The sequence below is a fragment of the Sceloporus undulatus genome, chromosome 3, assembly GCF_019175285.1.
Source record: "Sceloporus undulatus isolate JIND9_A2432 ecotype Alabama chromosome 3, SceUnd_v1.1, whole genome shotgun sequence".
Lineage (NCBI taxonomy): Eukaryota > Metazoa > Chordata > Lepidosauria > Squamata > Phrynosomatidae > Sceloporus > Sceloporus undulatus.
The window spans coordinates 85232661-85250205 of NC_056524.1; the positions used below are offsets into that span (position 1 = coordinate 85232661).

Genomic DNA, 17545 nt, shown 5'->3' on the forward strand with positions numbered 1-17545 from the left:
CCATTGTGGGGGTGGGGATCGTCTTGAAACTAAATCTCACTAGATAACAAGGGTCCACTGTGGAATCATGTAAAATGAAGACCAAAGAAACTCACACAATTTTACTGTTCAAATGAAAACAAAACAAAACAAATTTATCAAATATACTATGATCAAATTAATGGTGGGCTTTCTGAAAATATAAAACTTGTATAACACTAAATAAGGAGACCCACAAAGAGAAGCAGGGCCTGTTACATATTATTTCTTGTATCAAGAACCAAAATTCCATTGGAACCATATTCAAATATGCATCTGAATGCTAAATGCCTATCTATATTGCAATTACTTTGAATGATCTACCCACTCTAATGTATCTTCCCCTTCCATATTCTAGTGCCAATAATAATGAAGAGTGATTTTGTTTTGTATATTTGGATTTATTTTCAATCTCAGACTCAAAGATGATAAGCATAATAGTGACAAGTGTGGAAAAGACCATGTCTTAGTAATATACTCTTATATGCACAAGGTCCAGGATTGAATCGTTGGGCACTTCCCTAAATGAAAGGATGTTGGAGGCTGTAGAGCTGGAAAAGTCCATCTGCACAAATCCTTTGAGATTAGCCATCTTGAGTTTGCTGCCTGGGGCAAAGGACAAAATGTTCACCTTCCCATTCATATACAAAAGCCAATTTGACTGGCAAATAAATCTCTCTTCAAGACGTGGAATCAGAGAACATAATCTACCGCATTTGAAAGCAGTAAGTAGTTGAGGGCTTCAAGGCATGCTTCATGGCACATAGATTTTTCTTCCATTATACACAGCACTGTCACCTGACACAACCACTTCATTCTGTCTAATAGAAGGCCAAATTCTACAGTAGAAATGACAGAAGTGGGCTTGATGCACCAGTGACCTGACTTGGTGCAAGGTAGCTCCATCTGTTCATAAGCAGACCTTTCCCAGGGTAATTGTTTCCTTGGAGAACAGATTAAAAACAAACAAACAGTGAAATGCTCCAGAATGAGAAAACAATGGAACTATTGTGGATGAGAAAATGTTCTTTGTTGATTAAAATTTCAACATATCATTTGAACTTGGGAATTCAGATGGTTGGAGCTGAGAATCTGTGACCAGATGCTTTTCTTGCAGTTTGAGTACAGACAGTATCTGCTATAATAATGAGTCAGAAAGTATCCCCAAACTGGAGACCCCCCCAAAATGGTTGAAATCCTGTTGATTTATGCGTATGAATGCGTAAACATTGTAGCAATAGTGCTACGCAACTATTCCTGTCCAGATCTCCCCAATCCCCCACTTGGGCAGCAACCACATCATTCTGTCAATTAGGATGCAGGTAATTGTTGTTTTCACCCCTTCCTGTGATCGATCTCTGTTACAACAGGCAGAAGCAAGCCCATATCACAATTCCCCTCATGCCCAAGATCATTCATTTTCTGTGAAAGAGAGACACAGAGAGAGAGAGACTGCTTCCCAAATGGCAGGGGAACAGACCTCCATTGATCACAGCAGCTGCTACCTAGTAAGTGGAGACTGAGGGATTTTCACGATCCCTATGTATCTGCTAAACTAAGGGCTATGTGGGGATCATGTAGCGATCATGAATACAAAACCATGACAAGTCTGTATCTCTGTATAATGCATTCATAACTTTCCAACTGGATTCTAGCCTATGTTAATTAATCCTTGAAGAAGGAATAACTAGACAATTATTAGGCAATTTCTAATCTTTTTTAGGGGGTTAGGGGTCATTTTTTTCCTCTTTCCCAAGAAATAAAATCACAACAGACTCTGCTACCAAGTTGGTAGAAACTAAAGCTTTTGCACACATATTATATTGCATTAGACCCCACATTTAAACCCGTGGGTATCTTGGCTGAGAGAGTGTGAATCACTCCAAGGCTAACCTGTCCCAGGGTTTCTGTTAAGGGTTGTTCTGAGGGGCTTGCCATTGCCATCCTCTGAGGTTGATGGGAGTGGGATTCATCCAGACAGTGTGAGATGGATGTACATCATTTGACTGACAGTTTCAATCTGCTTCCAAGCTCAATTCAATGTGTTGGCTTTGTCCTACAGTGCTCTTCTGATTTCATGGGGATAGTCAAGAATTTACTGTTGCATATGGCCTTTGGTCTTAATTGCTTTGTGTAGGTGTTTTTAAAACTTTTTTGAATCTTCTTGGAAGAGACCTACGGTAAATACAGTAAAGTTTCTTCAATTTAAAAACTGACCCAGTCAAGAGAAACTGCAGTTATATGTAATTGCAATGACTAGTTGATTAACATGTCTCACTAGAGCAGCTGGGCAATTGTATTTCTGCAAATAATTAGAACTGGAATTAAAACACAGATTCTACAGAGCAGCTATTGCTATCTTATTCAGAAATACCCTACCATGTTCAAGATCCATTTATAATGTCTACTCACAATCATAACTAAGTGCAATTCTAAAAAAAACCATATTCAGTGTTAATTAAAAGCTTCCTGTTGCTATTGTTTCTTGGAAATCTAGCCTGGGGGAACTAGTGATGAATAGTTTATCTTTTGTCCCTTGAGTAAGGCTGTTGTCCTAAGTACACTTAAAAGTAATTCATCCCCTCTAAGCACACTCAGATTTACTTCCAGAGTATACAGGCATAGTGATTTTTCTTTAAATGTTCCAATGTCACTTTCTCTCCCCATAGATAAGGAATGGTTTATTTACTTCCTTTTTCTCCCCTTTCCCTATCTTTATGATGAAATTACCCAATTTCCTATCTGATCATCAGGAATTAATAAAATGTCCTGAACTTGTAAGCATTCTGTTTAAAGAAACAGGAACCATAAAAACCAAGTTGATACTTCAACTGGGGTTTTTTTTTTGGGGGGGTATCACAAAATTTCCCACAAATCATGTCTAAATATCAGTGTTGGTTAGAAAACACTGGAATGGAACAGGTTAGTGTAAGGCTGTCCTAAACAGAAAAGCATAACCCCTTCTCCTGTTCCTGCAAGGTAGTTTGAAAGGGCACAGGTTGAGGTTGTGGAGGTCCTCTCCTGGTTAATCAACAGATTTAAGACCAACTCCTCGTTCTTGGATTAAGCTACTGCAGGGTTTAGAGGCTATCACAGAAAGAAAATACTAGTAGAATATAGTAGAATACTAGTAGAATATCGGTACTTTTCCCTCCATGAACTGGATTGGTTCAGAAGAATTACCCCAAATCCTCTCTTTGGAATGTAGACTATGCTCTCAGTGGCGGGTTACAGACTGCCAGAAAGTACGCGACGAGCACGTACTAGGGTTAGGAAGGGGCGGTGCTTCCGCACCCCCCTAACCCTAGTACGCGCTCCACGTGCACAAAATGGCGGCGGCCGTTCCACACGGCCGCTGCCATGGTTACATCACGACCGCGCCGCCTCCACACAAGGCGGCGTGGTTGTGACGTATTGAGGCCACACCACAGCACATAGTGCGTCTTTTCTCCAGCCCTGGAAGGAGCGTGATTTCCGCGCTCCTTCCTCGGAGCGTCCGGGAGACACGCAGTGTGGCAGCTACAGCTCCCGGACGCTGCAAGCGGCGGCGGCGGGAGAGCGCCGCTTCTCGGCAGTATGTAACCCGCCATTCTAAGGTGAGTGCATCCATCTCTAATTACATTTTTCTAGCATACTGTGGGAGGAAGAGGGTGCTACTGAAGCAAAGATTTAATTTTCAAGTGTTATCAGCTCTCCAGTTTTGAGCATCATCTTGGCTTTGATCCTTCTACTGCATTTCCATTAATTCACTCATCCTGCTTTTTAATGCTCAAGGTTATTTAGGATGAATCTAACCATGCTGTTCTTCCACTCTCTCCCTCTAGGTTTGGCCTAGAAAATAATCTCTCCTGAGGTCACTTAAGTCTTCTAAATGTCACACAGCCATAGACGTGCATGTGACTTTGGAGTTTCTGTAGGCTGCCCACATTGCCAAATGATAACTCGGTGACTCAGTCCCTACATTGAGAATACTATGATACCATCCTTTCCTAGGACTCTTTCCTGCAAGGATGGTGCAGTTTGACACAAATGGAGCAGCAGCACAGATGGAGCTGTCTTTAAAATGGGAATAGCATTTAGAACATGCCACGCATGAGGCTCTTTAAACATTTTTCATTACATGATGCCATAGTTCACTTGGGAAAGGAGAAGCTGGGTGGTCGAGTAGCAGTCTAAAGGTCAAAAGCCAGGTTATCAGTCAGAAGCTGAGGAACCAAAACCAACAAGGGATGCACAGAAGAGTAGGCTGGATTCAGAAAAGGGCTGAGTTCCTGGGTTGGCTTGGATGTATTCTATGGAGTGGGTGATCTATGTTTCCAGTGGCTGTAGAGGACTTTCTGCCTGCCTTCTCTAGCAAGACTGAATTTTCAGTGCTAACAGAGCTGCAGATGTGCTGAACCTCTCTCCAAATACAGTTGGCCCTTCTTATACCTGGATTTTTATACAAGGATTGAAGCACCCACCATTTGAAAGTGTTTAAACAAAAGTATATATTTTAAATATCAAACCTTTATTTTCCATTTTTTATGAGGGACACAATTTTGCTATGTCATTATATGTAATGGGACTTGAGCATACACAAATTTTGTTATCCACGGGGGATCTTGAAACCAAACCCCAGCATACAACAAGGGTCCACTGTACTCCAGTCATGCTAGCATCTTTGAAGAAGATCCAACATATGAAAGCAAAGTACTATTAACTGTGGCCCTACAGATGTTGGCTACAATACCTGTCATTGCTGACAATCGGTTAAGCTAGTTGGGGCTAATGAGATCTGAAGTGCAACATCCACACATTGCTCAGTGCTTCTATAAAGGTCTACCACAAGAACGTTACAACTTCATTAACCTTCTTGAGTACCATTTCTGGGAGGAAGGTGAACTATCAGACAGACAATAATAATTTCCCCCAAAAATGTCTGATTCTTTGAGCCTGTTCCATTTCAACCAAGGTCAAGCAAAAGTGTGAGTTTGTCTCATGGGCTGGAAAAAGAGATAAAAATTCTGATACAACCCAAAACATGGGACTATTGTTCTCTATGTCTCAAACTGATGCAGTGTCTATGGATGGCATCTCTCCTCTGAATGCCTGTCTTGGGGCGGTAATGGACTGGATGAGGGAAAACTGACTCAAGCTGAATCCAGGTAAGACGGAGGTACTTGTTATAGGAAACCCAAGCCCAGGTATGGAATTATGTCAGCCAGTTCTGGATGTTGTCACACTTCCCCTGAAAGACTCTGTCCGCAGCTTAGGGGTGCTCCTTGACTCGTCGCTTCACCTGACAGCTCAGGTAGATGCGACAGTCAGGAGCACTTGTTATCAGCTTCGGCTGATACGCCAGCTGCGCCCCTTCCTGGAGCAGGGAGACCTTGAAACAGTTGTACATGCGCTGGTCACCTCTCGATTGGACTTCTGTAATGCACTGTACATGGGGCTACCCTTGTGCCAAGTTCAGAAACTTCAACTTGTACAAAATATGGCAGCCAGGTTAATTACAGGTACTCGTCGTACTGATCACATAACGCCGGTTTTGAAATCCCTTCACTGGCTGCCAATTAGTTTCTGGGCAAGGTACAAGGTGTTGGTGATTACCTTCAAAGCCCTACATGGCTTGGGTCCAGAATACTTAAGAGATCGCCTATTTCCATACTGTCCGTCCCGCACTCTAAGGTCCTCGGGGAAGAATCTACTTCAGCCAATAAAATCTAGGCTAACTTCAGTCACCCAGAGGGCCTTTTCCATCGCAGCTCCGAAGCTATGGAATGACCTGCCGAAGGAGATCCATGACATTTCTACTCTTACAGCCTTTAAGAAGGCTCTTAAGATGGATCTCTTCCGGCAGGCCTTCCCTACCTAGTTCTACTCCCCATTTACTGTGACTTATGTCACTCTGTCCACCAATTCTTCTCTTAAATTTAATGAGAAGAATTAAATTAAAATTAATTAAAATAAAATCCTTGCCTCAAGAAGAAGAGCCCTCCCTCCATGACATCATCATCAGACCTGGGAGGGAGTGAAAAAGAGAGGCCCAACTTCCATCAGGCCTAACTGTGAATGTACTCACTTCGCTCTCTTTAATTTTATTGTATTTTATTTATTTAATGTATTTTATTTTATTATCTTTATTTTTACTGTTGTAACCCGCCTGGATTCCTTGTGATTGGGTGGACTATAAATTATTATTATTATTATTATTATTATTATTATTATTATTATTATTATTCAGATAATAAGGCATACATATATTAACCAAATCTCAGCAAACGTTTGGGTTTTTCATTTACACCACTACATGGGATATGAAGTCTCTAGAACTCAAAACGAAGCCTGTCATACAGACAATCTCCCTTTTCATGCAAACTGTTGAAAAGGTCTAATAAATGTGATGCATTACTTCACTGACAGAATAATAAATAGGAGTGGAAGGGAGAATGGGAGGTGTCTTGCTGTTGGATGACAGATACTAATCCATAAAGGAAATTAAACTCATTCATAAACAAACACTATTTGCCATTAGGTTTTTAGTTCTCAGATGTACTATGATCAAATAGGATGACTAAGCATTAGGAAAATAAGAATAATCCAGCCATTTTCTAACATAAATATGTCACCTGGGGAAGCATGAGCTTTCAATTTGTCCAGTACAAATATTGTATTACATGTGCCTCTTTGTTCAGCCATGTGGTGGGTATGATTTCTTTAGCCATATTTAGAGATAAACGGGTCAACGTTGTCCAGAAGATGTGAACACAAAGCTGGAACAAAAATTAAGGAAAGAAATTGGGAAATGAGCTTGCAACTTAAATGCTAACCGACTTTCCTTCCTTCCTTCTGTGACTTCTTTGGTTTGTCAAAAATCCAGGAATCCTTCTGGATCAGACATAGGGTGTGTGCATGTGCCTTTTGCATGAGACTGGCACAGATGGGATGCCTCGAATTCACACTTGACAATCCTCCCTCAACCCTCTACATACAGTATGCCCCATTTCTAGCTTCTAAGCAACTGCCTACAACCAATAATAAAAGGTTCAAGACACAAGACCTGTTGAAATCTTTTGGTGACAGCTTTGCAAATACATACTGCTGTTGAGTTAAAGAAAGAAATAGAAAGAAAAAAGACATGATGACCTCAAGCCGCTTTCAGGTATTAATGCTCCCTTTTTCTTTACTGAAAGATGTAATTAGCCAGTCCTAGAAGGCATTCCAGGGTTCTTTTGTGGACCTGTGTTGTGTGGGAGGGCACATTCCCCCCCCCCCTTTTTTTAAATCTTCTTTTTCAAGCTTCTTTTCATAGACTAGGAACCAATTATCACAAAATAAAATTTAATGGAACTCCCTAGACAACTTTAAGACCAGAATTCTGTCTCAAATTACAGCGCTTACAAACCTAGCTGCCAGGGTTTGATCTCTTCACTTAAATGCATGCATGAAATATTCTACAGCAGGGGTGGGTAAAATACAGTCTTGGAACTGCATGCACCTCACACCAAGGATATTTGTGTGGCCCTTGTCACCTCCAGTAAACCCTGACTGACCTTCTGATAACAAGAAAGTGGATGAATTGCTACTCTTTGAAGCCTCCTGGTGCAACAATTTACCTTTTAAATAAGCTGTAAAGCCTTCCTATGCTGTTTAACACAAACAAAATGCTCAATTTTCAGAATCACAAGTAGAAATGCAGCCACTTTGGGGTTTCTGTATGTGTGTGTGGGGTGGGGGTGAGGGCTAGACTGTAAATGTGGACTCAGACTTGCTGCAGTTGCCCACCCCTGTTGTACAGGCTGCACATCACTGGTTGTTGGGGAAAAGCAATATTCCATCCTCTCAAAGCCAAATATAGTAAGTTGGAACCATTTTTGACATTGCCACTCTGTTCCACAACAAGGTGTGCTTCTCTTCCCTACTGTTGATGTAGAGTAGCAGGATAATATGTAAGAACCATACCCCTTGCATAACTAATCTGGGATTAAACTCCTCCTATGAGCATGCAAACTACAGGAGCTCAAGAAGTCCAAAAAGTCCTATTCCACTTAATCAGCATCTTTTGGTATATGTAACAATATAATAAAAATGTGTATTCCTGCATTGTATATGAATATTTTTGGAAGATTCCCCTCATCCCTTGTTCCCACCCCTACAATTGGTGAAATAATTTGAATGCATTTAATAATGGCAGGGAACACTCTCTAATATGAATATGTTGTTGTTGCTGTGTGCCTTCAAGTTGTTTCTGACTTATGACAACCCCAAGGCAACCCTATCATGGGTTTTCTTTGCAAGATTTGTTCAAAGAAGGTTTACCATTGCCTTCCCCTGAGGCTAAGAGCATGTGACTTGCACAAGGTCATCCAGTGGGTTTCATGGCTGAGCGGGGAATCCAAACCTGGTCTCCAGAGTTGTAGTCCAACACTCAAACCACTACACCATGCTGACTCTAAGTAAATGCTTAAGCCCATCTAAACGAATGGACTGGATTGTTTTTTTAAGTTTATAATTGTTTAGATATTCCTTTGAAAGGATAATTAAACAATAGGATAATAATAAGATAATTAAAAAACATGAAAATCAAAGACCACTAAAAAGCTATTTACAATTCAAACAGCAGTATAAGCATGCTCAAGGAGTCAAAAGTTAATCACAGTTAAAAAGTTGTAATACAGTGCCATCCTAATTCAGAGTTGCCCCAACCATCAGAGCTAAGGTTTAGGCATAAGGCTCTTCTGCTAGCAGAAATTCTCTTTCTGGAAGAACCCACTCTGCCAGGTGATCTCAGAAATCTCCCAAAGAAGCAATCTGCTGGCAGAATTGCAGTGCTGGCTAAGATTTGCTTGGCATAACAGCCAAAAAGGTAACAGAGAAGGAGCTAAAGTAACCGAGATCTAAACTTCCTGCAGGGAAAGAACAATAACCCAAATTAGATCAGGAGAAGGGCAATCCTAAATAATTTCCAGCAGTCCTGCGTTGGAAGCTGGCCTATGGTTGACTCTGCTGGACTCTGACCATTTTAGCCAGTTAGGATGGTGCTTAAAATCTACTTCAGTATAGAGACTCTGGATCTTATAGGATGAAAAACCACAGTTATCAACAATATGACAGGACTATAGACACATGCAGTAAATTCTCACTGCTGCTGGAATACAGATGGAAAAAGGCATTCCTGTGTCACGTATCCTAGGTTCAAGCTGCAAAAGGCTTTAAAGGTTATCTCAGTATTTGAGATAGTGTATTGGATTGCACCCAAGAGTTGAGTTCAAGAGAGTTCTAACTGGTGGTGTGATAAAACATCACATCATATCTTGAACAGGCATCCCTAGAGAGCTGACCTTTCATCTATCCAGGGTAAATTTTCATCCTGCCAGATGTGTGCAAACCCTTGACAGAGGCTAACTGACTGAGCTCGCATCCAAATGGGTGTGAGGAACTCAGAACAGGTGCAATGGAGAATCTGCTTAGACCTCCTCAATTTTCAGACATCTATCAGATGGAAAGTACTTTCTGAGGTATTAAAAGTAGAATCATCTGCATCTCTACCAAGAAGCGAATCCCACTGAGTCTAGTGAGGTTTACTTCCAGCAGGAAAAATGTCTATAGATTTGCATCCTAAGGACTGGATTAACCCTAGGAAGGACACAGGGGTAGTGGTGGTGGTGGTGGAGGGAAAGGACTTGTTTCTTTCACCATTCTTCCATAGCAGAAGAGGAGGTTATGAATAATGAAGATAGCCTGGATCCCAGATTGGATGAAAGGTAAATGCAAAATAAATATAAAATAAGTAAATAAGAATGTAAATAAATAAATAAATAAATAATAAAACACATTAGAAAAACATAATCTCAGTTCACATGCTGTAATCAAACACACAGGAATCCTTATAAATTGTATTCATTCATTTTCTTTTTTGTGTATGCAGATTATTTTGTGTATGCAGAAGATTAGGTTTGCAGGCAGTGCAGCCAAACACTCAATTGGTGGCATGGACCAGTTTCTGGAATGAAGTGGAATCGATGCCAGAGTATTATGGGAGGGAACACCGAGTCTCCGCTACAGGGCCTAGCAGCAGAGAACTGCCTTGTAGGGAGTTGTCAGATTATATAGCTTAAAGTGGAAGCCAGGAAATAAAAATGGACCAGTCAATGCAGTGAGACTACTCTGAGAATGACTATATTTGGGGCTAAGCCAGAGCCTTAACAGTACCTCTGCTGGCAGATTAAACCTTGATAAACATACTTTCTAGAAAAGAGAATCATTTATTTCACATAAATGATAATAGTAAATTATTATTATTATTATTATTATTATTATTATTATTATTATTAGTCGTCAGAGTAATGGTGGTAGAGAAGATGAAGGAAGCCAATGGGGGCAAATGGGGGGGGCAGGGATGGAGAGGGAGATTGCAGAGAAAACACATTATACAGTGGACCCTTGTTATATGCTGGGGTTTGGTTCCTTGTGTATAACAAAATCCGTATATGCTCATGTCCCATTAAATATAATGACATAGCAAAATGGTGTCCCTTATAAAAAATGGAAAATCAAGGTTTGATATTTGAAATTTATACTTTTTTTGGAACATTTTCAAACCGTGGATGCTTGAATCCATGTATAAAAAAATCCGTGGATAAGAAGGGCCAACGGTACAAGCTAAAATGATAGTTGCTGGAGACTTACTCAAACTGAGACTGACAGCGTCAGTTTGCTTAAAATTCAACATATTGTTCCCCTTTATTTCTTTGCACAATGACTTGTGGGCACAGTTTTCTCCCAGGAATATGAACGTTTCAGTATTTCCCACCTGACAGCGGACCATAAATTCCTCATAGAGCTGAGCTTTTATGCAGCACTGATATATCCCAAGAGCCATTCGCGCAAGACTTTTGTGACACAATGTGCAGTTGCTGCTGTTGTCTGTGGATTAAATGGGGTCAGCTAGGAGGAATCATGGGTAGAACTCACCTGAAATAAATCTGTCAGCCCAGACACAGACATCAGACTTAATGCATATCAGACATGCATTAGGTAAGGTTTAGGAGCTTGCTGTGCTATCTGACAGAGAGCTCAGTCGGTTAAGCTGTTGTCTGTGTCACATTGACATGGATTGCACACAGGGTGGAAGTGCTCTTGTGCCTTAGCTCTAAACATATTGCAAAGATTACAGAAGTGTAATTGCCATTTATTTCACTGCTTAGGACTGTAGCCTTAGAAGAGACTGTAATCACTGCAAGGAATTAACTGGTAGATTTTTTTAAAGTGCTATATATATTTTTTAATCCTATTTATTTAGTTAGTTATTATTTACTTTATTTTTATGCCGCCTTTCTCTCAGACTGGGACCTAAGGTGGCTTCCAAAACAACAAATTAAACATGTTTACAAAATAGTTTTAAAGACAGTTTAAAATCACCACATTAAAACACTATAAAACAGTTTAAATCATGCAATGTTAAAAACAAAACATACATCTAAATGAGACCCTACTCTCATTAACCATTAAAAGCATGCTTAAATATAAATGTTTTTGCTTGATGGTAAAGGGGAAGTAAAGAGGGGGGCAGTCTAGCCTCGGTGTTCCAGAGGGTGAGAGTGGCCACCAAGAAGGTTCTCTCTTCTGTCCTCACCAAGTGAGTCTGTGATACTGGTGGGACTGAGAGAAATCCTTCTCTTGATGATCTTAAAGCTCCAGCAAGTTCATATGGGGAGGCACAGTGCACCACCCTGGCCATTTCCCTATTTTCTTGGGGTGGAACATTTTAATTGGCACCCCTGCAGAGGTGCTGAGTCCCAGTGGGTCTAAACCCTGGTGAGCAGTCCATGACAACAGAACTATAGACAGTTTCTGCACACCCAGATCACCTTCCTCCTTCCCAGAGCAGAAAATTGGGTCCAGAGTGTGTCCTGCAGCATGTGTGCCCCAGATATTATTTGGGAGAGCCTCATGGTTGACATGGCAGACATGAAGTTGTGAGCTGCTCCTAACAGAGCATTCTCCTCATGGATGTGGAAGTCCCCCAGTACAACAAGGCAAGCAAACTCCAACCCCATTGCCAAGACCAACTCAGACAGCTCAGGAAGAGCGACAGTTGAGCAGTGGGGTGGCCGGTACACCAACAGAATTCCTCTTCTGCCCCAGCCACCCACCTTCAGAAACACACATTCAAATCCAGCACACTGGGCAGCAGGTGAGGGAGATAGACTCCCAACAGACCACTGCAGCTCCACCTCCCATCCCCCAGGCCTTGCCTGCTGCTGTAAAGAGAACCTAGGTGGGAAAAGCTGGGAGAGATTACCCTTCCACCCCCAGCTTCATCCTTTCTGTGATACAAACCAGTTTGGGATGCTCATCCAGGATCAAGTCCTGGATTAGAGATCTTTTACCATTCACTGAACTGGCATTGAGCAACAGCATTTTCAGTGCAGGGCGGCTGCTGCCAAGACTATCCAGACTATTTGAAATGGCTAGCAGATTTTCTTTCTACCATGATAATAAAGTTGATTCCATATCTCCTCTTGTCCATTACTGTTGCAATGGCTGCTCCTTGAGTGGTTTCTCCTCCCATGCCTTCCTTGAAGCACATTTGATTTATTTATAAGATTCCAAAATATTCAGCCATAATTGCCAGGCACCTGGGCTTGGATTCTGCAGAGAGCAGTCCAGAGCAGAGCAGGTAGCAGTCCCTCAGGAGGGGTTATAGCAACAAGCAAGCATGCAAGCAAGCCAAGAGACAGACAGACAGACAGTCAGTCAGTCAGGCAGGCAGGCAGGCAGGCAGGCAGGCAGGCAGACCGACCTCCTTTCTGGTGTGTTGGGGGTGATGGTAATGTCTTCTTTCTTCTCTCTCACATGTGCTGGCTCCTCAGTCCCATAAGGCAAGAGCAGTGCCCAGTATAAAGCAGCCTACATTTCAAATTCTGAGAATCTCCCCATGAGAACTGCACCAGCCATAACATTCTTATTCTCTACAAAACACTCAAAATTAAACTCCCCTGTAACATCATAGTAACTTCATCTTCTTGAATTTTCCTGCATTTCCAGTTGTTGTTATTGCTAATGAAAATTAAAAAAACAGACTATGTTTCTGATTTTTTTAAAAGAAACATGCTCCTGAAAAGGAACTCATATCTGTATACTTCCCCTGTCCCATATTAAAGTATTTCCCCCCTCTAATTTTAAAGGAGAGTGTTTAGCTGTAACCAAAATAGGACTTCATCCCAGTGGAAGCTTCAGATAGTTGTGAGAATGCTCAAATCCTTTATTCACAGATGGCTCCTGAATCATATGAATGCATCCATATGCATATTGCCAGTTACAAGAGTGGGATGCCAGTGATGTGTGCACTTTCCATGCAGTCCTCGCATGGCCTACCTGTGGAATGGATTCAAACAGTCCCAGAGCCATATACAGCTCATAAGAGCAAGCACTATTTTTAGCAGCAACTCTTTCATGGCACAGGTATTTGAATGTGGACAAAATGAATCAAGACATAAGATAAACATGTTGAATCCTGCCTAAATACTCTAAAGGCACCAGATCCCATCTGATCAAGGGCATCATTAGGAGGCGGTGGTGAGTGTGGGTTGCACCAGGTGACACCCTAAGAGGGGGTGATACTACTGCTCCCCAACATCTGCCTTTTGGCAGAAATGGGCTGTGGTGTTCACCTGTGCCCCTTTAAAATGCTGAAGTGATGGTGTGAGCAGGGCAAAGCTCAGTGGGAGGAGAAAGGAGAGGCTGCAGGTTTTTTTAAAATAAATGTTTTAAATTGTTTAAATTCTTTTAAAATTTTTTAAAATGTCACATCTTACCAAATTTTCACTTTAAACACATGGAACTATGTACAAGCAAATACATTTAGGCTGTGCATAATTTAAAGGTATAATTTTAATTTTGCTAGTTTATGTCGCAACTATTGTCATTACATTCAGTGATATATGGGAATTATTATTTATCAGTAACACTAGTACAAAAAAGTGTTACTAAGTATTCTGTATGGTGTGTTATAGGAGGAGGTCAGTGGGGCAGGACCATGAGTTACCTTGTTGAGTGATGCCAACCATAGTGATGCCGCTGTATCTGATTTTGGAAGCTGGGCAGAGTCAGTATTAAGATGGGGGACTGCCAACAAATACCAGGTGCTATTTCAGAGGAAGAAACTGACAAAACCAGCTCTGGGTATTCCTTGCCAAAGAAAACCCTATGGAATTCATGAGGTCAGCAGAAGTCAACAGGCAACTTGAAGGCACATGCTCACTCTCAAGTCATCAACACTGTCAACATGCTACCTTTCTTGTTATAACAATGGCACCCAAATCAGCTCACAGATCATCCATGTCATACAGAAGGACATCTGATGAGAACATTGATGAGAATGACAAGGACGTAGTGTATCTAATCGATAAATATAGAATGAAACTATCCTACGCCTAGCCTCTAACCCTGTACTATGAATGACAGCCAATCTCTCCAAGGGAGAGAGACCCTTTACATAGTCTGCTATCTGATCCTTTTGCTTAGAGATGGCAGGGATCATGAAGCCTTTGACCTTCTGCATCGAATCTGTGTGCTCTGCCACTAAGACTTCTCCTACTGAGCCTGAATGCACAACAGCCCAGTTCACCCTTACCTTTATGTCATTTTATTTCCTTTCATGTGATGCACACAGTGCATCAAGACTTACAGATCTGTATGGTCCCAGCCCATTGAAGAAAAGTGTGTAAGACGTTAAGAAAGTTCTGTCTCTGAGGTTCAATATACAAATGCTTATTCTGGCATGCAGATCACCAACTGATGCTGCAGTAGACATGTCTGAACCAATCCTAAGGAAAAGAGAAAGAACAAGACCATGCAAGTAGACCAGAAAAATGGAAATACATGGTACTGTGAATGGATTATGCCACTTCAGAGTCAGACTAGAGGAGAAGGAGTAGCATGTTTGAATCATGTTTGCCAGATTAAAAACTGGAGTGGGCACCTGTAACTTTAATGGTTGTGAAATAAAGGGAATTTCAGCAGGTGTTGCTTGTTACCAAGTTGCCTGACAAGCAACACCATATTTTCCATATTTAAAAGAACAACAGCTCCATATAAAACTGCTGGAAAGAAAGCTAGGCTAGAATACTGTTCAAGAAAGATAGGCTGGAATATGTTACAAACCCAGGACAGTTTTTTAAAAAAAGAAAGCTAGCCTAGAATAGGCCTGAACTGGTCTTGTTATGATGATTTCTTATGCATACATAGGCTTGCCATAACCCGGTGGGAGGCGTGACTCCCCCGATTTCTAGGGGGCGTTCCCGGTCACGTCACGCCCTTGGGTGGCTGCCCGGCTCCTGGCCCTGCTGCATCCCTATATTGTGATGGGCTGGAGCTGGCAGGGGAGGGCTCTGCTGCTCTGCCTTGCCCCTATTGGCCAGCCCTCCCAAGGAGCAGGCTTAGTCAGGGAGGGCAACAAGGCGCTAGGAGGAGGAGCAGGGCCAGGCAGGTCGGCAGCAGCAGTGGCCCCCGCCCATCCAGGCAGGCCGCTGGGAGAGGGGAGGAAAGGGCCCTGGCCTCTGGGACAGCCCGGCCTGGGGAAGAAAAGGGCCCTTTCCTGGACCCCCTGCCCCCCAGCCCTTCTCCTCCTCCTCCTGCTCTTGCAAGGAAGGGGCTCTGAAGCGCCAGGAGAGCTGCCTCACTAAAGGGGAGGGGTGCCTCAGGGACCCAGCCGTCGGAGAGGAAGAGGAGGAAGAGCCTCGGCATTTAGGCTCAGAAGAGGAGGAAGGGGCTGGCACCCGGGAGAGGCAAGAGGGCACCTTCCAGGCCCCTCCTGGGCCCCAGGCTCGCCCCAGGCTCGCCCCCATCGGACATTGGAAGCCCCCTCCCCAAGGCCCCCCAAACACACACCCCTCTCCTCTCTAACCCTCTCTCTGACTCCCTCTCCCCCTGTTACCCCACTTTAACTGAGCCCTCTCTAACCCCCTTCTATCTACCTCCTTCTCTCCATCTAAACTCCCCTCCAAACCCTCTCTATCTACTCCCCCTCTCTCTAACCCAGTGATCCCCAAACTGTGCTCTTGAAGTAATTTTGGACTTCAGCTCCCAGAATCTCAGACTATTGGGTAACATGTCTGAGGCTTCTGGGAGTTGAAGTCCAAAATCTCTTAAAGGACACAATTTGGGAACCACTGCTCTAACCCCCTTATTTAATAATAATAATAATAGGATTTATTTATATACCACCCAATCACTGGGAATCTGAGCGGTTTGTGAAATTAACAGCCAAACTACACAGGCAAATCAGCTCCTGGCACTGAACAAGCAGAGCTCTGCTCTGGAGCCACAACAAACTACATTTCCCAGAATTCCATAGCATTGATCCAGGACAGTTAAAGTACTGTCAAACTGGGTTATTTCTGCAGTGTGTATGTAGTCTGAGAGCCCTGCAGAGAGAACAACTCTGGTGCTTTAGAATTTAAGCCATCTAACCCCCCTCTATCTAAGTTCCTTATTTAAGTCTCTTCTAAGCCCCCCTCTAACCCCTCTGTATCTTACTCCTCTTTATCTAACCCTAATCCCCTCTAGGTACCCCATCTAGCCCTCCTTCTATAGCCCCCTTTCTCAAACCCCCTTATTTAACGCCCCTTTCTGTTTAATCCTATATATTTTTTAAAAGAAACCATCAATTTTTCATGTCCTCCATTTTTATAAAAGTGTCCTCCGTTTGAAAATGTTGTCCTACATTTGTCCCAGTTTGGAGGTCCTGACTTATGGCAACCCTGTGCATACACAGACTATAGCTGTGTAAACAGCTTCCAGCCTTTGTGGACAGAATAATGGGGCAGGAAATCACTATCAGTTTCTCAAAGATGTGGTTCACCATTAGCAAGACTTACAGTCCAGCTTTGCTTCCCATTCCTTTAAAAGTTTTTTGTTTCTTCCAGCACCAGCAAAAGTGGCAGTGACATAAACTGCACTGGCCGCTTGACCATCATTTGCATCCTTTACAGGGACAAGGATGTACTCTCCAACATTTTACTTATGAAAAGTGGGACATCAGAGTTTGGTCAAAAGGATGTAGCCTAAGCTATTAAAGAAGAAATAATAAAACCACTATTCTAAGTACAGGAAAGCCTGAAAAAAACAAAAACAAATGAGTCTACTGGGAACAGTAGTATTCTTCCCAGTCCTCTCCTCTTTCTCCTGCTGATCTGACTGAGTTCAAATAGTTTTTGCACTTTGAATTCAGTTTACAGCAGTTGAAGTAACATGAAGGTAAAGGAGAAAAGCAAGTGGAAAAGACAGAAACTGAGACATTTTAAAAGCAGATGAAAAAGTGGGACAGCAGAGGATTAACAGACTGTCCCTGCCAAATTAGGACAGTTGGAGGGTGGCAGCCACAGCAGCAGCAACAATGACAATAATAATATGTAGAAAAATTTGAATATTTTTTTGTAAAACCTTCTACTTCCACAGGAATGAAAAAATAAATAATGGCGCATTACAGACGGGCCCATGAGGCGCCGTCATCGCGCCCTCATTACGCATGAGGGGC

At 42.3% G+C, this 17545-nt stretch overlaps 1 long non-coding RNA gene across 5 annotated transcripts in view; it reads right to left on the reverse strand.

The window, feature by feature from the left end:
* LOC121925182 overlaps positions 1-17545 on the reverse strand; it is a 34488-nt gene that overhangs the window by 13167 nt on the left and 3776 nt on the right. For 2 of the 5 annotated variants that reach the window (XR_006102809.1, XR_006102811.1), the window contains exons 2-3: positions 14642-14834; positions 12809-13065 (exon numbers count right to left, since the gene is read on the reverse strand). This is a non-coding gene — a long non-coding RNA (uncharacterized LOC121925182). Of the gene's footprint in view, positions 1-170; positions 2194-6632; positions 6777-12808; positions 13066-14641; positions 14835-17545 lie in introns of those variants that run through there. The other 3 variants (XR_006102812.1, XR_006102810.1, XR_006102813.1) reach the window with 3 other exon arrangements.